The 26,421-nt window shown below is 41.7% G+C and overlaps 1 long non-coding RNA gene across 3 annotated transcripts; it reads right to left on the bottom strand.

Moving 5' to 3' along the window:
• On the bottom strand, window positions 1–25,867 carry LOC143441458 (uncharacterized). Of its 3 annotated transcripts, none has more exons than XR_013108866.1 (5): window positions 25,755–25,867; window positions 18,051–18,168; window positions 16,450–16,589; window positions 10,078–10,192; window positions 1–2,005 (listed from the first exon to the last, which is right to left on the bottom strand). It is a non-coding gene; the product is annotated as an uncharacterized LOC143441458 (long non-coding RNA). The 3 variants fall into 3 exon arrangements; XR_013108865.1 differs by having other exon boundaries at window positions 25,711–25,855; XR_013108867.1 differs by having other exon boundaries at window positions 1–2,008; window positions 25,711–25,855.
• Between the last annotated feature and the right edge of the window lie 554 nt (window positions 25,868–26,421).

Here is a 26,421-nt window from a genome sequence, read left to right on the forward strand (position 1 = left end):
GTTTCTTTGAGACAGAGTCCCAAGTAACGCAGGCTGGTCTCAAATCTACCTTGTAACCAAGGTTGACCTTAATTTCTGATCTTTATGCTACTACCTCCCAAGTGCTAGGATCACCTATCTGTGCTGCTATGGCACTAAATAGTTTTTTTTTCCGTTTCTTTTGGGGCTTGGGCCTTGGACATGCTAGGCTGACACTCTATCACTGAGCTGTCACCAGACTCATTTTTTTCAAATCATAACACCAAAGATTTTGAGAAAGAAAAAATTCAGGAGAAATCGAGATAGAACACGAGTCTGGGTTTTAATTTTGGCTTCCTGGCTGAGTCATTTAGCAGTTGCAGGATTAGGATTTGGGGCAAATTTCTTCTTTCAGACTGAGTTTCCTTGAAAGTAATGTGGACCCATTGATGATAAAGGGTTGTCTGCGCTCATGAAGGCCACCTACTGTGGGCTGGCCTGGGGACAGGGCTCCAAGCATAATCTCTACTCTTAGTGTTACTCTTGCTGCTGCTATGGTTACAGCCCCCCTCTCCCCCCCACCATTAAGCAGAGGCTGGCCTCTGGCCCTTCCATTTTGAGCTTATCCTATGAAAAGTCACTATGATGCCAATAAAGGAAATACCTGGCGCCCTATTCTTAGATATTGTTCAGGACTAGGAACCAGTAGGAACTATAAGTTTACCCAAGCGAGAGAGTTTAGACTGCTTCCTCTAACTGGCTCAGGGAAGGAGCTGGAGTTTTGTCAGTTAAGCCTTTGAGCCAGTAGCTGGCTGTGGATGAATACAGTCCTGCCAACACCAACTAGAAGGTACTGTATAAATTCTGTAAAGTGGCCTCCCACTTTCTCCACAATAGCATCTCCTCCCCTGCTCTCACCCTCAACAATCAGATCTGTGGGATTCAGCCAGAGGCTGAGTGTTGGGGCCAGAACACTACCCTCTTCCTCACTGGCAGCTTCTCAATGGCAATTGTGTGGGAGTCTTGCAAGCTGTACACATAGGGCTGAGGGGCTGGAGTGGCTCCCATCTGAGCCAAGGGAGGTCAGATCCTGTCTTAGCAGAGAACAGACAGAGCCACTCCAGGGGAATACAAAACAGACAGACAAGTGCTTGTTGCATACTGATCCCCTCCCGAAAGAGAACTGAAGCCTGCCCGAAAACTTGGCCCATTTTTAATAACATCCTGTTAATGGAGGGAGAGAATTCAGGAGTTGAGAGGTACTTTAAAAATAAATAAAGAGGCGCTCTCCAAAGTGTGATAGAATTGAAGAGGCCAATTCAGAGCCAGCATGTTAGAAAGACATTGTCAAGAGTTTCCCATTTCTGTTCATCATTGGGTGGCATGTTATTTCTCTGAAGTTCTTTAAATCCTCAAGGGAATGGCTCCTACCATTGATACCTAGAGTTCAACCACATACACAGAAGTTTCTGTCCCTCCCTCCTTTTGAGACAGGATTGCATGGTGTGTTCATCTTCAGACTAACAAATCCTGGGATTATTGGTTTTTACTACAATGTCTGCCTGGAATCACACATCTCAACACAGCAGAGAAGGGAAAGCCTCTTTTATCATTTGACCTTGGTCTTGAGGTCCCATCCACTTCTGACTAGCAGATAATAAATTTTCAATTCCAATCTAATCACTTACTGTCCTACAATGCAACACTCCGTCTTACAGATATTTCCCATCATCTGCGTTCTTCTCTGAGACCTTTGTAAGATTTGATGCACTAAAGAAGGGCCAAGTGAGTTATATGGTAGAAAAGATGTCAGGTTCTGGGGAGGGTGTCCTCCAGTTCTTCCTAGGGTAATGGGTCTGTGGTCCTGGTTCCTGGCTGCCTTGCTGGCTTGTGGGACATCAGTCGGTTGGAGAGCATCTCGCGTGCATAGTGATGAGTGTCTTTCTCCTCTGGCAGACCATCCTTCCGTTGGCTGTACCTGACTGGAGACTCTCAAACCCAGCCAAGTCCTGCAGCAGTCTGTTGCTCTGAGCATCCACCCCAGCATCTGCTAAAACAAACAGACCCATGAAAGACCTGAGAAGACTATGTATCTGTGTCTGCTGACCACAGCTACAGTGTAGCAGCTCTGACCTTAACCCAAGGATGAAAGCGCAAACGCCGCATTAGAAGGCGAAGCTGGGAAACTAATAGCAAGGGGTAAGGAAGTGAGGTTGAGAACGGAGAAGCCTTCAAGCGTGTAGCTGTGGCAACTGAAGCTTAATTGCCCAGGAGAACTCTAGGAAGCCATGTAGAACAGTTATGAGCATGTAGATAACTCTTGAAGTTAATCACAAAGATTAAATAAAATGTGTGTGCAGAGCAGTTAGTAAAACTCCACTATATAATAGACTAAGTTGGTGTAAACACATCTTTGCTCTCCCAGAAACCCATTTGCTTCCAAACATCATATGAGATCTTGCCATGATGTGGTAGTTTGAATGAGATGTCCCACATATGTGTTCGAATACTTGGTCCCTAATTGGTAGAACTGTTTAGGAAGGATTAAGAAGTATGTCACTGGGATCTCTCCACCCCCCTCTTCCTCCCTCCTCTCATCTTTCCTCCCTCCCTCTTTCTTCCCCTCTTCCCCTCTCCTTCTTTCCCTCTCTTTCCCTCCTCCCCCATCATGCTTGTGGACCAAGATAGAAGTTTCATCTATCCCTTCGTTCCACTACCATGGACTCTAGCTCTGTAACTGTATGCTGAATTAAATGTTTTCTTTTATAAGTTGGTTGGCCGTGGTGTTTGATGACAGCAATTGACAAGCAACTAAGACAACATAACTTTTTTGCCTCTGCTTTTCTTTCATGTCTTTGGTCAGTTCTTTGTGGTTCTCTTCAGCCTTTCTCACCCATAATATTGGGCTCTTTTCCTGATAAGTAAGTTCATTCCCATGCAGTCAACAGGCAAAACACTGGAACCTCTTCCAACACTATGGCACTGAGATCCATTTGAGTATGCATTCCATCCCATTTTCAAGCAGAGGCTAATGTAGCCCATGTTTGCTGGGTCTGGTGGCACAGACCTGTAATCCCAGCACAAGAGGTAGAACCAGTTTAAGGCTCCAGTTTTATGATACCCTTTCTCAAACAAAGCAAAACTTTGTTAGTAGTGCAAGTGAATAGAGTGGATTGCCTCTTGGTGAGTGGAAAGAGGAAGAACCCAGCAGAGCCCTCCACAAAGAAAGCATGGGGTTTCTATTCAGCAACCTGTACATATTCATTTAAGGGGGAAGACAATTCCTGAGAATGCCCAGCTAAGTACTGCATTCCGAGCATGCTCAGTTTAAGATCATAATTTAAGAAGGCAAAACAGAAATAACATTGTGGGTATATGTAACTCAAGGTACACATTTAAAAGTTAAAATGGTAGGCAGGTATGACTCTGGCTGTGCTTAACTTGCACTATAACATTTTAGCTAAAAATAAAGGAAAGTATAATCTTATGGTATGTTAGCCTCTAACAGCAGAATCAGATGAGTAAACATCTGTTGGTTTGACGATAGAAAGAGTTAGTATTTTAGAGAAAGGGCAAATGTGTTTGGCCACTGTGGAGGCCAGTCTGATAGCATATATGAAGCCCACAATTTGTACTTCACCTTCTAACACTGCTACTGTTGGAGATATCAGACCTTCAAGAAACCAAACATGCACTTGGAAAGTTGGAGAACTGTTGCTGGCAGGCCCAGTCAGCAGACCCGGGAAAGCTAGAATTCTGGGGAGAGAGACTGGGCCCAAATTCAATTCTTTTGTTTTGGGTTTCAACATTTATAGGCTAAACTGCATAGTTTTAACCTCTTACCGGTAGACTAAGGGTTTGAACTTTGTGTCACACAGCTAAGGTTCACGAGCAAGCATGTTTATAGAAGCAGAGACACTGAGGTCAAAACTGCTGGTTTGTAACTCTCTCTTTCTAAGTTAAGGGGGTGTTATCTGAGGTAGAAAGTAATTGAGATGGCAGAAGCAAAGCTCAGCATGTGTTATTCAGAGCTTCAAGTGCAGTAGGAAATAATAACTCATGTTAATTCTCCCATCACCATGTCTATATGCCCACCATGCAGTCACTGTCTCAGATGTGCACAATGCTATTTATTGTTTTGGTTTTTTTATTAGCAGAGATATGGAAACAAATCTGAAGAATCATGAGTGCCAGGATTAAATAAATGAAAAAAATGCAATATGTGTATAATGGAAGAATTGCATAGTAGTTAAAAAAAAAAGAATGAACTAGGATAACTACATAGTAGCAGAGATCAAGCTAAGTAAATGGTTGACAAAAAAAGAAAAAAGAAACAAAGAGCAACAGTTGGCCCTTGGCACCTTCCTTCCTTCCTTCCTTCATTCCTTCCTTCCTTCCTTCCTTCCTTCCCTCCCTCTTTCCTTCCTCCCTTTCTTTCTTTCTTTCTTTCTTTCTTTCTTTCTTTCTTTCTTTCTTTCTTTCTTTTTCTTCCTTTCTTTCAGAGTTTTTGAGATAGGTTTTCTCTGTGTAACCTTGGCCGTCCTGGAACTGACTTTGTAGACCAGGCTAGCTTCAAACTCAGAGATCCATCTGCCTCTGCCTTCAACTGTTGGGATTAAAGGCATGGGCCACCACTGCCTGATTGACATGTTTCTATTCTTACAGTTTCTTCTTTTGCAAAATATTATGAGTCAAATTGTATAATATATGATCTTTTAAGTCTGGCTCCTTTCATTTGGTTTAAGACATTTCCAGCCATCCATTCTGAAGGTATCAGTAGTTTCTGTTTACTGCTTTAAAATGCTAGCAGTTTTTAATTAGGTATATATGTGCATAATTATATATTTCATATATAAATGTATCCTTTAAAATATATGCATTTGAGCCTGGCCATAGTGCATGTCTTTAATCCCAGCATTCCGGAGGCAGAGACAGGCAGATCTCCAAGTTCAAGGCTAGGCTGGTCTATGGAGCAAGTTACAGGACAGCCAGGGATACACAGAGAAACCTTGTCTGACAAACAAACAAACAAACAAACAAACAAACTTGAAAAGACAGAAAACAAACACTACAATAATGTGCTTTGGAAGGATGGTGGGAGTCAGCACAGAGACAGAAAAATAGTCTGCTTTATCTTTAGTGTTACAATTTGGAAATCAAATTTTATGGTACATGTGTGATTCAAAAAATATATTTAGCAATGGAAAGAGGTAGGTCATAATTGCACTGATTATATAAGAGAATATTTCTTATTTCTCTCAGAGTGCGTGCACTGAAGCAGAAAGGAGGAAGCCTTCTACTTGATTAAAACCTCGAGGATGATGGAGACTTTTAGATGCGAGGCATTGATTGAGAGAGGCAAAAGCTAAATCCCATTACAAAGGAAAGAGACAAATGATAGCAGCATTTGTGTGCCAAGCTTTAAATAGAAAAGAGAGAGGAGGAGGAAGGGCCTCATTCCTCCAGAGACAGCCTGAGGATGAGGAAGGCTTTGTGATGTGGCAGGGAAGTAGCATGAGCCAGTGCAGTGCCGCTTTGCAGCTCAGGGTCTGGTGGATCTGGCTGTTTGCCTGAAGGATGATTGAGGTTCTCAACCTATTCTTCTACCTGTGACAGATGACTGGGATCCTTGGCTTCAAATTCATCTGAAGCAAAGCGATATGAACGATCCTCAGGGGAACCCTCAGACCTAGCAACCAGGACAGACAGTTTGTGTAGGATGATAGAGGTCTATTATGTGTCTGTCTTCATGCCTATCTTTCTGCTATCTCCAACAGTTGTCAAGGTTCAGATGAGTCATTGTTACTACATTCTGTCTCCTTTTCTCCTCAGTTAAAACAGCCACGAAAACCCAGCTCCTCTGCCTTCATTTGTCCTGAGTCATCACTCCTTATGCCAGTATCTGCCATCATAGGTGAGTAAGCTGTTTAGGAGGCTTCTTCCCTAAGTCTTTCCTGGTCCATGACTTTTTGCATACTGCTGTCAATCATCCCGACCCTTCCTCTAGACTCTACCACAGTCTAGCACTGGTGATCATAACAGTCTACTTTCTGGTGATCATTAGAATTCCCCATGTCCAAGAAATCACTGCCACTAGCCGTGGTAGCCTATCCCTTTATTTCCAGCACTCAGGGAACAGAAGCTAGTGGTCCTTTGTAAGTTCAAAGCCACACTGGTTTGCATAGTGAGTTCTGTGAGGCCTGGGATACATAGTGAGACTCTGTCTCAAAAGTAAACAAGTAACTGAATAATAGTGTCACTCTGAAGTCTTCAAGGCAATACATCCGTCATTTCCACTGTAGCTTCTCTCATGCTGGTGCTCATCACCTCCCCCCCCCCCCCCAGAGCCCAGTAACCACTGGCCTCTTGGGTTTTAGTTTCTCCACTCTGCCCTACATTCCATCTCTTTACTAATCTTGCTTAGATATCATTTCTCCAAGCCACACCTCATATCAAGAATGTGCAGTGGCTTACCACTACATATCACATCAAATCTGAACTTTGCCTGGCTGTCAGCACCTAGCCCCACACATGAATTTTCTCACGCACCCTACCTTTCTTCAAAATCTTTCTTCTTTCTTCCTCTGTTCTGCAAACATCATGAGCTTAAGTCCCTGGCTAAGTCAGTATTTGTTTAATTTCTTAAGCCCTTGTATGGCTATTCTTCCATTCTATGTTCTATCAGTGTTAGAGGCAGGGTGTTAAGAGAAGCAAGTCAAATTCTACACAGGCAAGCTAGAGCTAGATGTTCCTGAAGACTTAGAGGGAGCTGAGCATCAGTGTCCTGAATAGAGATGGAAGAGAACTTGTTACACAAAAAAGATGCCCTATGGTCCAGGAGAGCAGGAGATGAGGTTCGAGCTTGGAAAACAAGTCCATAGCAGAAGGCTGTTAATTCCATAAGAGATGCAGGCATCACAGGTTTGACTGTACTTAGAAGTTGTAGGTTTAGATTACAAGGAAACTCAGCTTGGAAGAAGGCAAAGGCAGGAGGCTGGTAGCTGAGCTGCCAGCAATGAGCATAGCAGGGTTGTCACCATGAAAGGTTTTGAATTAGTTCTCTGTGTTTTGAGATTATGCACGAGCTCTATGTAGCAGTCTCCAATGATTTCCTTCTGTAATGCTCACCATCATAAAAAAATTTGCTTCCCCACACTTTATACATAACCCTCTGCTATGGAAAGATGCTGTTCATTTCTTCTCTAATATCTGGACTGTTTTTGCAGGAATGTCGATGACCTGAGACTTTTGACATGTTAAAGGGCTGTGCAGCTTTTGCTTCCTTCTTCCTAGAGCACAGGTACCTGTGTGAGGAGTTCAGCTCATATGGAGAATGGGAACACCTAATCTATGACACCACGTTAGCTCTCAGCTAACAATCAAATGCCATCCATGTGGGTTCTTCACAGTAGACAGCCAACTCAGTCAAGTGTCCATAGAGATGGCAAGAGTTCCAATCAGCATCATGGGGAACAGATCACACAGGTGATCCAAGCCAGGTTATATAATTGAAAAAAATAGTATCACAGTTGCTGGTTGTAAGCTACTGGATTCTGAGATGCTTGGGGTTTTTTTGTTTGTTTGTTTGTTTTTGTTTGTTTGGTTGGTTTTTCGAGACAGGATTTCTCTGTGTAGTCCTGGCTGTCCTGGAACTCATTCTGTAGATCAGGCTAGCCTCAAACTCAGAAATCTGCCTGCCTCTGCCTCCCAAGTGCTGGGATTAAAGGCGTGCACCACCACTGCCCTGGGGGAGATGCTTGTTTTTTTATTGCAATCTAGAACTGAAACAAACAACTAATTTCTTGGCTTAGGGTATAAACTTTCTTTGTTGTCATTTATGACACTTGATACATTGATAACCCAAAAGACAACATCTTGCATGCCTTTGTAGGGTACTAATTTTTCAATGACTTGGGTTTACATTGGCAATTTCTTTCTGATAGAAATAGAATGAATTGTCTCATCTATTAATTAGTTATATTCCATTTAGTGCTTTAAGATATCTTTAATATATTTTGGGAGCCAAACTCATGTACTCTTCAATCAAGCCCGTATTTACATCTTGTTTCTCCTCATGGCTTAACACAATGTAAACTTGAACTATATACTGATAGGTTGAAAGTTCAGTTCCAAGTACTCATTCATGTATATGAAGTTGTCTTAATTATCGCTCAAGGAGTTAAGAGACACTATTTCCTATAATTTCTGTAATAGCTTCATTTGGTAATAAAACAAAATGTCACAAGCATACTCAAATTGCTAAAGATGGGCTAAGTCTCCTTCATCAGCATCTATCTGTGTAAATGAATAGTTATAAAAGATCATATTGAGTGAAGTAACCCAGACCTGGAAAGATAAACATTGTATGTTCTCCCTTATCAGTGGTTCCTAACTCCAGTACTTCAGATGTGGGTATATAACCTGGAGTAACTGAAGAAACCAGGAACATAGAAGGAGATCATAGAGGGGGGGATGGGGACTAAAAAGGAGAATAATAGGGAACAAATGACCTGAGGGGGGAAGTGAGAAAAATTGGGATACAGCTTTAATTAGTGAAGAGGAGGGAGATGAATACAGAAGGAGGAAGGAGGGTAGAATAACATGTAACTAAGGATGTCTAAAAACAGTCATAAGAATATGAAATGTTCCCACCTATGCTGACAATGCTGACAAGAGCCATGGGCAATCTAACAAAAACCATACCATCAGGCAAGAGAAGGCCTCTTTGGAATTGTTTGTCTAAGTTGTCCAAGAGACTTCCAAAACATTATCAGTTATTGCTGTTCCCCTTGATTACCTCCTAGAGGGGAAAGGTAGGTTTCCATTGCTGCATATCCCATGCACTTTGGAAATAGGACCCAGAGGAACCGACCTAGATCTGATCTGAAAGTCTCTTCCCTGAGGACTAGCTAACATGGTACCAGAAGATCCCATTCAGGCTTCTAAGAAATGTGAACAACCAAAAGCCCCACGACTGTCTATGAATACTCCAATGATCAGCGTAGCATATATATCTTAGTGGCAACCAACAGCTCTCTAATTGAACTTAAGGTCTTTTCAACAAGAGAGAAATCACGTCTGGTTCTAGAAACCTAGCCAGCTACTTAGGCATAGAGACATCACGAATCTTCAAAGAGAACCTACAACTGACACTTTACTAAGCAAGCATAGTTCCCAACTAAATTCTAAATAGTTGTCCTTATATCCACAGATAAGTGTAGTCCTCATCCCTCATCAAGAACACTTCTCTTTGCAATAGAAAGAAAGCATTACTGAAAACTACAACCAATCAAAATGCAGAAAACAAGAGAGATTCTATGATGTTCAGTCCCAGTGGATACATCTACAACACAACTCCTACATCTAAGGCTCAGGGATCATGGTGGCGGTTGGGGGAAGGGGTAAAAAGATTGTAAGAGCCAGAGAAACTGTTGTGAGATTGTGTTTCCTAGAAGTGTCAGAGAATCTATGCCGATTAAGCCTCATGATCATCTCTGCCTAGACAAGACCTGAACAATGACAACACCAGCAGATGCTCACATGGAAAGAGGGAAGCTCAGAGCCGTCAACCCTCATCAAAGAACTACAGTTCTTCTCATACAAAGAACTAAGGGATGCTGAGAGTGGGAGAAATTGTCTTTCTTAAGAAAGAGTCCCTGAGTTTTCTAAGGGGGGGGGATGGGGAAAGGGGATGGCATCTGAAGTGTAAATAAAATATCTAAAAAAAAAAAAAAAAAAAAAAAGAGTCCCTGATTGGTTAAGTACGAAGGGTTAAGTACCAAGCTCTGAAATCTTGCAATCATATATGTATATATACAGGTAAAATTATATGGACTGAGCAGGTTACACTTAAGTGTTTATATGTGTGTGTGTGTGTGTGTGTGTGTAAAACAACAATTAAAGAAAAAAGATCACAAATTTGAGAGAACATGGGGGGATACATGGGAAGGGCTGAGAAAAGGAAGGAGAAGGATGGGTAAATGATATAATTATATTATATTTTCAAAAAATAAAAATATTTAAAAATATGTTAGGTTTAAGAGAGGTTCACAGCCATTAAAATAGATAACGGAATGAGACATGAGCCAAAACCTGCCTCAGAAGGGAATCAAGACTTACTTCTGATGCCAGCACAAACATTCATAAATCCTTCAAAAACTGGATGTATTTTCCAATGTTCTACTTGTCTTCTTTTGTCTCATGACTAGGTTCATCAAATTGACAGTGGGGCCACCTGAAACAAAGAGGCTTATTGAGATTCCACAAATTTGTCCTCAAGCATCTAAGTGCCTTCACATACAGTCTTTTCTAGAATTCAAATATAGTTAGAGAATTTTCAGAGCATTGTAATTTTGGGCTTTTAGAGACATAGTACAGAATCTGAGCAGTATAGAAACTGAGCCACAGAGAACAAGGATCAGTGTAATCTAATACTGCTACTGTTTATGAGATAAGGAATGAACAGGTTTGACTACAGTAAAAGTAAATAGTCTCTCCAACTCATGAATTATAATCAGGGATGGTTGAACCTGTTTGGTCAAAGAATTTGCCAATCCTTTAAGCCAAAGCCTAATGCTTTGCTGATGATCTCAACTTACCATCAGGATCTAAGTATAACTCCTGGTAACTCTAATTTATTAGAATGCCAAAAGCATTATTTCCGATTCTTCTATACCTAAAGAATTTCAGTTTATAAAAAAGTGGGGTTTATATTGTATTAAGGTGGATTAAAATAGGTTCTATGGAGTAGTCTGTAAAAGTGGTGCAGGAACACGAAGACCCAGATTACTAGGGCTTGGCACTTGACAACTTCATTGTTGGAATTAGGATCATTTACAGCAGGGCAAGATGGAGCTCTTGAAGGTCATGTGTATGTATGTGTTGGATCAAAATTGGTTAAGGTACATGATTGACCGAAACCAGTGCTGTGATCCCGATAGGCAAGTCACCTATTCCACTGAGCCTGTTTTGTATTTATACAAAATAGAATAGGAAATGATGATATCTTTCCTGCAGTCATCACAGGATGTCATAATACTCCACTGAGCTAATATATAATAAGGCAAAATAGGAAAGTCTAAAAATGTGTAAGATTTCAATTCTGATACCAGCAGAGGTAGTCATAAAGATAAAAGAAAATATTGGGCCAGTATGTAAATCAAATGATGTAGGAAGAAACAAATGCATAATTGATATCATGTGAGTCATGGAAACTGATTTATGAGTCTAAATGAAAACTGATAAGCAAGATGCATTTTCTAAGTAGTTGGTAGGGCTTAATGAGGGATTGGGTTTTTAGAGGGTTTAAAGAAGGAGAGGAGACAAATACATAAAAGGGAGAAAGGAGGACACATCAGATCAAATGGAATTCAGGAGACGTTGCACAAACTAACATAGAAATAAGGAAGAGATGGCTGGATGAATGGAGGCAGGAGCACTAAGCAACAGAAGGCTCTGTCCGTAGTAACAGAGTTGCTGTTCAAACTTGATCTAATTTAAGCTTCATAAACAACTCTATGAAGTTAGGATGGTTTGCTGAGCAGGAAACTGAGGCTTGGAGAGCCTTATCTAGATCAAGGCTACACATTAGTGGATGAAACCTAGATTAAAAATTGATCTTTCTGAGGCCACCATTTCTTCTCTTTCTTCTATGTCACAGGACACATTTGATAGAGAACTGGGACTCCCCAGAACTTCTGATGCAGATGGGACAGAGCTGTGGAATAAAGACCTTCCCCTCTAAACCTCATGTTGGTACTTTTAGATACTGTTGGCTTTATTTGTTTGCTTGCTTGCTTACTTATGTGTATGAGTGAAGGAGGTTTATGTTCTGCACTGCATGTGTGGAGGTCAAAGGACCACTTATGAAAGTTGGGGCTTTTCTTCCACTGTGTATCTCTGAGATTGGATCAGGCTTGGATCAGACTTGATGGCAGGCACCTTTACCTGATGAACCATCTCATCAGTTGAGATGTTTATTTCTTAGTAAATACTAAGACAAGGCAAAACACACACACACACACACACACACACACACACACACACACACACACACACACACACATCCCAGGCTGGCCTTGGATTTGCTACGGAGCCAAAGATGATCTGGAACTTCTAATCCATCTGCTAATATCACTGCTATGTACCATCATGTCCTGGTCACGTTCTGCTGCAGATTGACCCCAGGAACTCAACCATGCTAGGCAAGCACTCTACTGACTGAGTTATATCCCTCGCCCCTCATTTTAATTTTTAATGGCCCAATTTACTTCATATTACTTTAGTATGTTTATTTCCTAAATCATTAAACTTCTCTCTAGCCAGGCAGTGGTGGCCCACGCCTTTAATCCCAGCACTTGGGAGGCAGAGGCAGGCAGATTTCTGAGTTCCAGGCCAGCCTGGTCTACAGAGTGAGTTCCAGGATAGCCAGGGCTACACAGAGAAACCCTGTCTCGAAAAACAAACAAACAAAAAAAAAAAACAAAAAACAAACAAGCAAACAACAACAACAACAAAACTCTCTAATCATCCAACAAAAAAGGAAATGAAGATAATTGCACCCAGGCTAACCTGTTTTTTAAAAACTGTATTACATTTTAAATTATGAGTCTGTGTATGGGTCTATTCATGGGAATGCAGGTGTCTGTGGAGAACAGAGATATTACATCCCCCTGGAGCTGACATGATATGTGGTTTGTGAGTCTTCTCCCATCATAGGAGCTGGCAAGCGACTAACTTGAATCCTCTGGAAGAATACACTTTTACCCACTGAACCATCTCTCCAGCCTCTAATTTGTTTTTTAACCACACCAGAAATAACCTCTTAGCTGTCCCCCTCTTTTCTCCACCCAAACTACCTCCTCTGTAAATAAACACATCACCAGTACCAGCCTTGCAGCATGACCAGAATTACGGGATAATCAACAATAGGAAATGATATTGCAAATACAGCTGAGAGCATAATACACACAAGGGCTTTGTCAAATTCTTCTTATGAAACTTCCTGTTACAAACATCCTCTCAAAACTGGGACGTGCTGCCTGCCATTTTCCAAAGCATACCATCAGGGAGAAGTAGAGAGCCCTGTTTCTCATTATAATTAATTGGCCATAATAGGAACTTTAAACAATTGAATCATGGTGTAATTATGACATGTACTTCCTTTGATGAAATCTTCCCTGTACTACAGGAAATAGGTCAATAAGGAAGTTTATGTGCACCAGACACGCAAGATGGACTGAAAAGACTGGTTGCAGATTCTCTACCAATGAGTTAGTTACTCCTGCTGTATCCCTGCCTGGTGAGACCTCAAAAAATTAAGAATTTGTTTCCAAGAAAAATAAGGTCATTTAGGATTTAAATCTCAAGCCTCAAAACACAGGAGACTATAGGGTTGGAGTGATGGTTTGGTAGTTAAGAGTACTGGTTGCTCTTCCAGAGATCCTGGGTTCAATTTCCAGCACTCACACGACAGCTCATAGTGAATATACAGTAGCCGTAAAGCCTTGACTGGGAGGATTTGCATTCATGCTTCCCCACCCCATTCCCAGAACTCAACTAGGAAGTTGTTTATGGTTCCAACTTTCTGCATTAAAAGCGATTTTGAAGTTACATGCAATCTACAATGTAAGTGTATACATTTTAATGCTGACATTAAGCTGACAGTTTCTAGATGTATTTGATAGAGTATAAAGAGCTAGAACTTGGATAAATTATTATAAGAGTCAAAGACTTTGGAGAAAAAGCATTAATAATCAAAAGCCCACTCACCCCATCCCCACCCCAGACTCCATCAAATTACGTTAATGATGCGGTGTTTATGAAGCCCAAGATGGAGATGATAGATTAGAGTTTGGGGTCATATGTTAGTTTGGATTCCCCTAAACAACCCTTAAGATTAAGTGAAAGTAGTTTCTTAAGGAAGCACTAAGAATAGGAAACACACAGGGACAGGGAGGAAGTCCCACATGTAAGATGCAGGAAAGTCCTGCAGAGGGTAGCTTTTATCTGACCCTGCAGGCACCTCTAGTATATGCTAGACCCCAGACTTGTTCCAAGTACAGGCAAGAATCTGGGAGTCCAGCATCCAACAACCACTGGCGGAGAGTAATTGCCAGCAATCCAAGGTTCCATTTGTGCAAAATGGTTCCAGTAATTAGAGAACACGTCTCAAACAAGAATGGCAGATCAGACTATTAGAGGGAAATATACCCTAAGGAAGGAAAGGGTTGCGGTGCCACGTAAACACAGAGAGACACATCCAAGAAAATGTGGGCAGCATGCCAACGGTGTCTGCTACGGGTTATTCACCCTCAGGCCTGCAAAGATGGGGACTTGCATAAGACCGATGGTGGAATTTGTCCAAAAGTAATCAAGAGGTTCTATGATCTCTGTGGACAGAATGAGCTATTTTGTTTTAGACACAAAAAATGCCACTGTATACTAGGGACTTTTTTTTGCTCCAGTTTGTTATACTTTTTTCAAAAATTATAACAAACATATAGAACAGAGAGTAAAAATAATGAGTATAGGGACTGAAAAGACTGCTCAGTTGTTAAGAGTACTGACTCCTCTTCCAGAGGATCTAGGTTCTATTCTCAGCAACCAGATGAGGGCTCACAACCATCTATAACTCTATTATAGAAATCCAATGCCTTCTTTTGACCTCTGAAGACACCAGGTAGAAAAGTGATGTGCAAATGTACATTCAGGTAAAACACTTATACATAGAAAATGGTAAGTTTTTAAACAGCAGGTATGAGACAATATCTTACTACATCTATTTAGGACAAATACGAAAGAATGTAGCGAATGATCACGAATGATTGCTTCAGTTTATAGCCCTGAAGGAAGAAAAGGTGAGAGGAGAGGGAGACTGAAGGGAGAGAGAGAAGACTGTAACCAAGAGCTATCACTCTTACATAGAGGACCCAATTGTCAACTCATTTGATAGATTAAAAATAACTTGGATTTACAATGTGCTCACTATGATCACAGTATCTTTAAAGATATTTTAGATTTATTTATTTTACTATGTTAGGTGCATGAGTGTTTTACCTGCATGTATGCCCCTTTTGCACCACGGGCATGACTGGATCCCAAAGAGGTCAGAAGAGAGTGTCAGATCCCAGATATCCTGGGACAATAGCTACAGACAGACAGTTGTGAACTGCCATGTAGGTATTAGGAATCAAGCCTAGTCCTCTGGAAAACCAGCAAATACTCGTAACAGTTGAGTCAACCTTCCAGCCCTCACCACAGTCTTTTAAAAAGCTATCCACCACATTTGCTGCCCAGATACACATACAGGCAAAGCATGTAATACATAAAATAAGAATAAAATAATTTTTTAAAACATTTCTTTTACTTTTCTTTGTGTATATGTATGTGTTCTGGTATCTGCACAGGAATGTGGGTGCCTGAAAAGGCCAGAGAGGATGTCGGATTCCTTAGAGTTGAAGCTACAAGATGGTTGTGAGTTGACTTATGGATGCTGGGAATCGAACTCCAGTCCTCTGGAAAAGCAGCCAGTGCTCTTAACTGTCTAACCATCACTCCAGCCCTTATCCAAGTCTTCTGAGGCAGAAACTTTTTATGGAATCTTTTAGGTGCACAAATAACATTACTGAGTGATTGCATAATTGTCTCACTAAAAATTATCCATTGTATTATCTGGAAGTAAAGACAGCCTTTGCATAAATAAAAACAGGTGGGATTAAGTATCTTCAACTTGTTATGCTGACTGTCACTTGTGACTCATTGCCAAGCATATTTTCACCCACATTTCTAGCTAAAACCTTGGTTTCCTCCCTTAACATTTGTCTTGCAAGGGTTGTTCATTCATTAAAATTTCAGGGAAATGTTTGAAGTCGCTGGGAGGGTACTAAAATCATTGATGGTATGACAAGAAAAGTGATTGTTGAAGTTCCTGTTTGACTAAATTCTGACAAGGAAGGAGGAAATGCAGTATCTCATTATCTCCTTAGACCAACTTGCTGATGCCCAGTGATTTACTACCAGGAAGTTGTTATACTGTTCTTTGGATCCTGGACGGACTGGACTCCCTTGTGAGCCTTTGAAATGACTCAGTGCCGAGTTTCCATGTGTCAGCGAAGAGAAAGTGGGACTGCAGACCTCACAGAGTGTCAGACTCCCCAAGACTTGATTTTCAGAAACTAGACTTCCTTTTGCAGCAAAGAACCAGAAAGCTAGAGTTTCTATACGGCTAATAAACAATGATAACAGTTGGGTAGGTTCATCTTCACACTGATATCATGTTCATGTTCATGGCAGGTATTCCATTTTATAACCCCCCCCCCAATATTCTTTCTTGTTTTAAATTTAGGTCAGAAGACAACTTATGAGAGTCTGTTCTCTCCTACCACTATGTGAGTAAAATTCAGGTTGTCAGGCTTGGTGGCAGGTGCCTCATATACCCCATAAGTAAATAAATATAATCCAAATTTAAAAAATAAGTAAAAGGTTGGATACAATTCCATCCAATGGCTTCCAGAGTTCACTGGATAGGTGCCCTGTGCAGGGCAGTTAAGGCAGATTTTCCTCTCTTCTGTCCCAGTGTCCACTAGAGAATCACACGACTGAATGTGGTTGTCCAAGAGGAACGAAGTTCACTGAAACACAATTTGAGAGACAGTTACTATTGGCAGCAGCCGACTCCACCCCCTCCTTGTGTGGGAGTTGGGGTTGGGGGGGGGGGGTCTGGACAGGGGTGGGAGGCCCAGTAGTTGCCAGAGCACTTATTCCTGCCCTGAAGGCCTTTGGTGATAGAGAACAAGGGAACAGGTGCCCAGCTCAGAGCAGCTCATCAAGGGCCACTGCCCACTTCAGACTACTTAATGAGAAGAGAACATTTTACACGCCCACCTTCTAAAGTTAGCCTCTCACTTTCTTTGGCTAAGATCACAGGCCAGAACCGCTGCCAAATGCCAATAGGCCATAGACTCTCAGAATCGCTGCTCTGGCTGGCTGTCAGCGTTCTTGTCCTTCCACTATTACCATTCCTGTGATGATCACTCTCAGGCATAAAGCAGGATAGAGATTAAGTTCCTGTTGTTATCCTGTCCTCACCTTTGTCCAGACCCTTACATCCTGTTTGCGACTCAGCTGCCCAAACAATTGTGCAGACAAGGAATTCAGACCACACCGCCAGTCCTTCAGTCTCTCCTTTACAGAGCACACCCGCCTCAGTCTGCGCTGTCAGAGCTAAGGTGCAGTTGGACCTAAAGCTGGTTCTCATTGTTCCTTTGAGGAAGACCCTTCCTGTGGTGTGGGTATGAATGGATCGAATGGATGTTTTCGGTTACCTCCCCAGAGTCAGCTCACTTCCTATCCTCACTGCCCACGTTGTGAAGTTGAATAAGTCCCCAACTTATTTTTGCCTTACTCTTCGTCTATTTTGTTTTTATCCATTGTAATTATCACCATTTGCAAAACAACACTAACTGCAGACACACAAAAAAATCTCCATAGACCAGGCTGGCCTCGAACTTAGAGATCCACTGCCTCTCAAGTGCTGAGATTAAAGTCGAGGACCACCAGTGCCCTGCTACAGTTTTTTTTTTTTTTTTTTTTTTTTTTTTTCCAGCTAAGTTTGAAGGTTCATGAATTAAGAACCTTCACTCACTGCTCTTCTCCAGAGAACTTGAATTAGTTTCCTGGCACCCACATCAGGTAGCTGGTAACCAGCTGTAACTGCAGTTTCAGGAGAGCTTGATACCCATTCACCTCTGTACCAATGTTACTGAGGTGGGCACACACACATAAAAAGAAATAAGTGATTTTAAAATGTTTTGAAACCTCCCCTCTTTTACTTTAGCTTGCTTAGGCAATCATGTCCACTTACAGTTCTCAAGCAATGAGTTTCTCAGACATTCGTAGAAACTTTATCTTTTCTCTGAGATGCTTGAGACGGAAGCCTGTTTCTGAGTACACAGAAAGCAACTTCTTGATTGTCTGTGCTGCTTCTCAAGAGGGGTTTAATGCTCCAGTGACAGAAGTGGTCCAGTCACCAAGGTCTGAGAGGCCGTAACAAAGCTTTGGAATTAAGTCCAAGCAGAGATGATGTAACCTACCTGGCAAGAATGAGAATATTTGCAAGAAAGACTTATGTCTCCCCCTTCCATCCTCAGAGTATTGAAACAAGGCATCCCTAAGGACCTTAATTTCCCAGGAGTCTCCTGTGCCGGGAAACTGAAAAGGAAGAAACTTGGTGTCAGCCATAGAAGGAATGTGTCAGGGGAGAGATTTCAGGCAGTGCTGAACAGCTGATCAGACCACGTTGACCAGGACCACTACCTATGCATCACTCTGCTTAAACCCAAGCCTCATGTCAGGACCCTGAAGATGGACTTGGTGGGGGCATGAGAGAGGAGAGTGTGGGGTCAATAGTCATCTTTCCCCTTCTTCCCAATATGGCCACACTGAATACCTCTTTTTCTGCTTTTAACGCTGTTCAATTGACTTAAGAATGGTGGTTGCACACGGCTTGTCTATCACGTAAGGCAGTCTGACAAATTGTGAGGACTGTGGAGGCAGGTGCCTCCTCGGGTTATATGTGGTTTCCCATCTGTTCTGGTTAGTTTTAACTGTCAACTTGAGACAATCTAGAATCAAGTGAGTAGAATGTTAACAGAGAGTGATCTAGATCAGGTTGGTCTCTGGCCATGGCTGCGGGGGAGTGCTTTGATTATTGAGGTGGGAAGACCCACCCTAAATGTGGGCAGCATATTTCCTGGGCCAGGCTCTGATGCAGAAGAGTAGAGAAAGCTAGCTGAGTAGCAAGCCAGCAAGGGAGCAAGCAAGGATGTGTTTATTCTCTGTCTGCCCTTGACTATCAAGTGATGTGACTGGCTGCTTCAAGCTCCTGCTACCGTGACTTCTCTGTTGTGATGGACTGTACATGGATTCTAAGCCAACGGACCCTTCCTTCTCTTGAGTTGCTTTTTGTCCAAGTGTTTGTCTCAGCAACAGAAATGAAACTAGGACACGATGCTCAAGTTCCGAATCCAACTCCCCTCTGTGCCGTTTCTCTTCATACTCTCATGCTCCTCTCTTAGCGGCCTCTCCTGCTGGCCGGCTGACCTTTAAATGCTCTGAAATGATGGTTCAGCTGGATGACTGCAAACTTTGTGTGAGGGTTGATCTTGATTATCTACTTCACAGGATCTAGAATTACCAGGCAGTGAACTCTGAATTACCTAGTTAGGTTAACTGATATGGATAGGAGGCCAAGAAAACCCCCAGAGCTTCTAGAACATTCTTTCCTTCAGGGCAGGCCTCCAGCCTGACCAGTGAGAATGGATTAGCAAGCATGTCATCAGACTAGCCCACTGATTTGGACAACCAAGAGATGTGCTCCCCGTCTCCCACAGATCCCCAGCAGACTGTTCGCCTTGCCTTGGTGAGGGATTGCCTGGTCTTTAAGGGCTTTTGTTGGGCCTTATTTCTTCACCCCACACCCTACCTCTTGCCTCCTTGGGAAATTTTCCCAAAGGTATCTCAAAAATAAACCTTTGCACTCTTGTCCTTATCTTAAGAGTATTTTCGAATTTGAAATGCTAGGTCATGTGGCATCTCTATTTTTAACTTTTGGAGAAACTTCAAAACTGCTTTCCGAAGTGGTTGCATCACTTTGTTTGGGTTCCTTTTCTACATCCTCATCAGTGCTCATTAGCACTGGTCTTCTAAGCCCAGTCCTCTTGGGGGAACACAAAGTGCTATCTCAAGGTGGTTTTGATTTGTCTAAGAACTAAAGATGATTAGCATCTTTTCACGTGTTTATTGGAGATTTATTTTTTTTGGAGAAATATCTATTTGAATTCTTTGGCCATTTATTTTTTTTTTATTTTGTCTCATGTTTTTAGATTTTAAGATTTTATTTTATGCACAGGAGTGTTTTGCTGGCATGTAGGTATGAACACCACATGCATGTTCCAAGGAGGTCAAACGAGGACATCAGATGCCCTGGAAGAGGACTTACTGAGAGTTGTAAGCCAGCATGAGATAGAAAGTTTGCCTAGCATATGCAAGGTCCTGAGTTAGATCCTCCCAACCACAAATAAAATGCAATAAAACACTATTTCTAGTAATAATAATACTAATTTAAATACCAGCCCCACATCATTATTTTTAGTGGCTGTGCAGTAGACCATGATATTGGCATTATACTATTTCCGTGTTGACAGACCATGTTGGGTTTTTTTTCCTGCTATCATAAACAATAGTCTAAATAATACAACTGCATAAAACTCATAAACTTAGGTATTCTTATATTATTAGTTTCAAAGGAGAAACACAGTCAATGGGCATTTAAAATGTAAGCAGATATTTTCAGGTTATTGCCTTAGATTGCTGTCCCAATTTCCATTTCTGAAACAAGATCATGATATTGTTTATACAATACAATTGAGTCTTAAGCCCAATTACATTCTGAGATCTTTGGATAGTAAGTATACGATTGATTATCTAGGGTTTAAACACTTTTCTATATACTTATATACTAGACAAACAAAATGTGAATAATGTTCAGAAAATATTTATGAAGACTTTTCTTTTCCAATGTCTCAATATCTTTTTTCTCAAAGACTTTAAAACACACAACGGAATGGCTATAACGGAGAAGCTGGTAAAAAAAAAAATCAATGCTGCAAGCATGAAGTCTTCAGTAAGAACTCATACAAATGGTAGAATTGAACAACGATCTAGCGATATTAGGAAATTGCCTGATAGGATTTCCTGAAACAAAGCATCTGAGCAGCCTATTCAACATTTAAACATACTCAACAGAATTCTTGATGTGTCATCATCTATCCAAATATACTAATTTGTTTATGGCAGTAGTATTTATGTTAGTGCAATCTGGGCTGCACAGTGCCCAAATGTATGGTTTGTTGACATGCTGAATCCTTCAAGCCAAAGGAGATCGACATGACTCAGAAGCAAGATTCCTTTGACTGTCCTCCTGTCTCAGGAAGTCTGGATAGCAGAAGAAAAGACAGGGACTAGGAGATGGCAGGGAGCACTCGGAGTCCTGGAAACACTATCTCCTTTGGGATGTTGGGAGCTAGGTTATGGGGCAGTGATGTGAGAGGTAATGGAATCAGGAAGAGGTGGGGTCGAGTGGAAGGTTGGTGGCTGAATACTGTCCTAGGAGAAAGTTGATGCCGATTTCATGGCAGTTTTCCCTAGAATGAGTTGTCAGAAAAGAGCAAGGCTTATTTCTGAATCTCACTTCCTGTTACGTCATGTGATTATTCTCTTCTGCTCAGCTCCCACCTTGTGAGACCAACCTTCCTGCCACTCTCACCAAAAGTCAAACTCATGGGCCCACTCAATCAACCCTGGGCTTCCAGCCTTCAACACTAAGATAAACAAACTTGCTTAAAAAAAAATCACACTTTTCCCAGACTAGGTATTTTGTTACTGTAACTGCAAAAAGATTAATAAAAACAATTGGACATGTGAGTTTTTTTTAACATGAGAGCTAATTTTTTTAATAATTGGTACATATTTCTACATATATGCTATACCATAATACAAGGTTATCAGGAAGGAAAACAGTACATAGTTCTGCCTCTGGTTTCAGACATCCTTAAAAAATGTTGGCTGTATCTTTAAACTCCATTGCTTTGAATTAACAGGAAAATAGTGGTCCCATCTACTCTCTATTTTAGCACGCACTAAACCCACAAGAGTGATGCAAGAGCTGGGACTTGTTCTGAACATGTCCCTACCAGTTGCTCCCAAGATTCCTTCCAGGTGATCTTGCCATGACATTACCTCATTAAATACCCGTCCAGATGATATCAAAGTCTGCATGCCAAAGTAGAAACTGAGCTTACGGTTGGGAGGGAGAAGGAAGGCCTGGACCAGGGGATGTTTCCTTACCCTGCCTGAAGCTGAGGCGTGGGATCCCTGTTACAGCAATCAGCTGTTGCAGTCAGATGCTTCCTCTGTGGCTGCTGGGTGCCTCCATTCCACACTGCTTTCTCACCCTGGGTGGCAGAGTCAGTGTAGGTGTTCGCCCACACAGCCAGTCCTCGCCTTCCAACTCCATAGTTTCCATACTCCAAAGCAGGGAAACCAGTCACTCATTCAATTCACACCGCACTGGAGCAGGATTCTGAGCTATCTCTAAAGTGTGGCTGAAGTCTTCCAATCACTGTCATATCCCAAGGGTGTTGAAAATCTGAATATGAGCCTCTTCAAATGTTTTTTTTTTTTTTTTTTTTTTTTTTTTTTTAATACTAGGGCTGACGAGATGTCCCATTAGTTGAGAGCACTCACTGCTCTTCCAAAGGACCCAGGGTCAGTTCTCAGCACCCGCATGGGTAGCTCACAACCCTGAGCAGCCCAGTTCTGAAAGATCTGGTTCCTATATTGACTTGCAGTAGGCATCGCATGCACGTGTTCATCAGGCAAAACATTCATATACATAATTTGTTTGGTTTTGTCTCACTATGAAGCCTTGAGGTCCTGGAGTCCTGGATAGCCTGGAATTTGCTACATAGACCAGGCTGACCTGACCTCACAGAGATCTGCCTGCCTCTGCCTTCTGAGTGCTGGGATTATAGGAGTGTACCACTGTGTTCAGTTCATATACACAAAGAAATTAAAAGTAATAAACTACAAGGTAATTTTATAGATTTAATTTAATATAATAAGTAGCACACATGGTCTAAAGAGTGCAATTTAATAAGTTGGTAAGAGATAAATATGTCTGAGCTCCAAAACTCATGGCTTGGATGAACTACAAACCATTTCTTTCACTCTCTGTCTTCCCAAACTCCCAGCAGTGCCCCCTGCTCATCCCCCCATCTTATGGTTAGGGTAAACTGGCTTTTACTTTCTGGAACAAACTGACATTTGAGTAAGGGAATCTGGTGATAGCCTAGATCTAAGCATGTTTCACATGCACAAGCAAACATACACACAGACATGCCCAGATATACACATGTGCACCCACACAGGCTTCAGTCCCAGAGGGCTCCTTCCTACAGCTATACACGGAGGCAAGCAGGCTTAGGTAGCTTTGGAGAATGTCTCACGACTCTCAGTCGTAAAGTCAGAACAAGGAAGGAAACCCGAACAGCATCTGAAAACAGAGTCCTTCTTCATGCTCTGCCCAAACAGGCAGAGTCATGGGGTCTGCACACAGCAGCACACAGGCAATGGTGGTCTCAAGTCATACAGGGCAAAGTGACAGATAGTGAGAACAGTGGGAACGAAAGCAGTTACATGTCGCCATGTGAACTTGCTGAGTCACTATAACATCACCTCAGCTCAAGTGACTTAAGTGACAGAAATGTGTTTCTCTTGGTTCTGGACACTAGATGTCCAAAATCAAAGTACTGGCCTTTCTGTTTCTTGGAGGCCTCTCTCCTTGGCTTGCAGGTGACTGTCATCAACCTGTGTCACACTTCCCATGTGTGACTCTGAACCAATTTCCTTTACTTGTAAGAACACTAGTCATGTTAGATTAAAGTCTATTCGTAAGACCTCATTTTGTCTTAGTTATCTGTCTGTAGCGACTTTGTCTCCTATTGTTTGGACAGGATTTTTTTTTTTTAATTCCTGGGGCTTGTGTGAGAGAAGCTTGATTGCCTCTGTTTTGGCAACCTCAGAAGATGTCTTGGAGATTGGAGTTGATTGGATACTTTGAACTGCTGATCTTGGAAGGGTTGATGGAATTTCTTCTCCCGGGATCCCTAGGTAGATCTTGTGAATGAATAGATATAAAAAAGCAATACTGGCCCCTCCTGGCTCTCTGGATTCCTGCTCACCATTCAATCAATACTCATTCCTGTGCTGTTGTTGTGATGTGATGAAGCCAAGGGACTCTCGAAGAACCCCTTTCCCCAACTATGAGCTAAGTAAACTTCTCTTTTTTATAAGTTACTCAGTCTTGGGTATTTTGTTATATCAACAGAAAGTAGACTGATACATCTCCTAATACAATTGCATTATGAAGTTCCAGGGGTTAGAAAATCAGTATTTGCATAAGGATGATATAAATCACTCCATAACACCCATAAAGGTAAGGGGCTGGTGATTTCCTGTGACCTGGGGAGTCACATGCCTCCTTGATGGAACAGAGAATAAGGGATAAGAAGCTCCCTTTGGTTCTAGACACCAACACTGAAATTCCAGCTCCTGTGAAGTTATACTCAGCTCAGTGTTGGGGAACCTAGAAGATGGCTTGCCCTTGTTCCTCATCTTGCCTCAGGGTTAGTAAATCTTGTTTTGTTTTGTTTTGTTTTTTGGTTTTTTTAAGACAGGGTTTCTCTGTATAGCCCTGGCTGTCCTGGAACTCACTTGTAGACCAGGCTGGCCTCGAACTCAGAAATCCGCCTGCCTCTGCCTCCCAAGTGCTGGGATTAAAGATGTGCGCCACCACTGCCCAGCATAAATCTTTACTTGAGTATAAACCAACTGTGTAGCTTTTCCTGGAAGCTGAAAACATCATATATGTTGAATTAGAATGAACGTTGCCTACTTACAAATAGGAGATGTAGGGAGGAAATGTTAAGAAAGAAACTCAGGGACTTGGGCAATAGGTCAGTGGCAGAGCACTTGCCCAGCATGTGCTAGGTCCTGACTTCTAGCCCCAGAAAAAAAGAGCTCTTGTCTTAAATGCTCTTGGCAGTAGTCACAAAATTCCTTCTTTTTCATGTTCTAGCGATTATGGTACCAATAAAATCAGCCAACTGAATTATTACAAGGAGTTACTATAAAGCCCTTTTATATTGGGGCTTATAAACTCTTGGGCATATGAACCACTAGTGCCCAATTGTGTATCTTTTCATATAAAGTCTTCCCAAGGGCAGGCAGAAATAGCAGAACACAGGACACAGACTCCGGCTCCTGTGGGTCATGTGTTTCAGCAGCTGATAGGGGCGTTTGTCTGGTCCACACTTTTCTAAATATAACATCTGCCAAGTTTCCTCAAAAGGGTAGTCTTGCCCCAAGGGAATGAGATGTAAGCAAGCTCTTAAAGGAAGGGTCTTGATGAAGTATGGGATCAGCAGTTAGATAGGAAAGTGCCTCTCTTCACCTTTTCCAGGAAGCAAAGACTCACATGCCAGGAAGCACTTTCTATTTCTGCCTGGTAAATTCATCCTAACACAAAAGGAAGAGCTGTGAAAATGCCATTGGCAAAGAACAACACTTTTATGAGGAAAGAATGGTCAAGGGTTAGTTTGTTTCCCTTAATTTCTGCAGAGACTGCAGCTTGGTGGTGTGAGGGCCAAGTTCACAAAGAGAGACACTGTGAGCTTGTTCTACATTCTGTTAAAGTATTTGTGTGTGTGTGTACATATATATTTGAGTACGTTTCCAAAATATAAAAGTGATTTTGTACAAGGTTTTGCACTTCTAGTCCCCCTTCAGGGAATGGAAGGTGGGTGTCCCTGGGTCCTGGGGGTACTGATTGTTGAGAACTAGGATGACTAATAGGTTTGTTTACTCTAAGCAAGATAAAAACAGGGGCAAGGTATTTTTCTCAGTTTACCTGTTTCAATCCAAGTTACCCCTTCTCTGTGTCTAGGCCAAATATAAAGTGTTTGTTTTTTCTTGTAAGCAACACTTTATTGTGGATTTAAAAGTCACTAGTGGTATTGCTATTTTTAAGTTTGCTTACAAAGTAGCAAGTTTTCCTTTTTCATAGGTACTTCATTTTGGTTGGTCTTTCCTCCCACCACCCCTCCCTCTCCATTGCTCCCCACCCCTACTCACCCCTTTCATGTCCCTCAAAATTCCTCCTTCTCCCTTCAAATCACCTGTGTTCCATTTCTCTTCTCTCCTCTCTTTTAAGGTTTTTTTTTCCACCTCTCATGAGCCCCTTTTTCTTTTCCTGACCTCTGATGGGTTTGGTTTTTATGACAGGGTCTCAGGCCTCCTAGATGTTTTTTAGCTAGCTGAGGATGACCTTGTACTCCTGATCCTCCTGCCTCCACCTCCCAATTGCTTAGGTGACAGGTGTGGGTTACCAGACAGGGCTTCCTGATACAAGCTGTTAATTGTTAACTTACTTATTCATCCACTTCCAGAAAATAGAGAAATAAAGTATCTCCCTTTGACACTTGGCATGGGCTTTTAAACAGCACTCAACAGAAATGTTTCTATGTAACTGGATTACAAGTAAGAATTAATTTGCTATTTAAAAAGTCCTCAGTTGATACCATCTGTCCTAGTTAGGGTTACTATCGCTATGATAAAACACCATGACCAAAGCAACTTGGGGAGGAAGTTTCAGCTTACACTTCCATACCACCATTTATCATAGAAGGAAATCAGGACAGGAACTCAAACAGGGCAGGAACCTGGAGGCAGGAGCTCATGCTGAGGCTATAGAGGGGTGCTGCTTTCAGGCTTGTTCCTCATGGCTTGCTCAGCCTTATTTCTTATTAAAAAAAAAAAAAAAAAAAAAAAAAAAAAAAAAAACAA

The sequence above is a fragment of the Arvicanthis niloticus genome, chromosome 2 (genome assembly GCF_011762505.2).
Source record: "Arvicanthis niloticus isolate mArvNil1 chromosome 2, mArvNil1.pat.X, whole genome shotgun sequence".
In the NCBI taxonomy this organism is placed as follows: Eukaryota; Metazoa; Chordata; class Mammalia; order Rodentia; family Muridae; genus Arvicanthis; species Arvicanthis niloticus.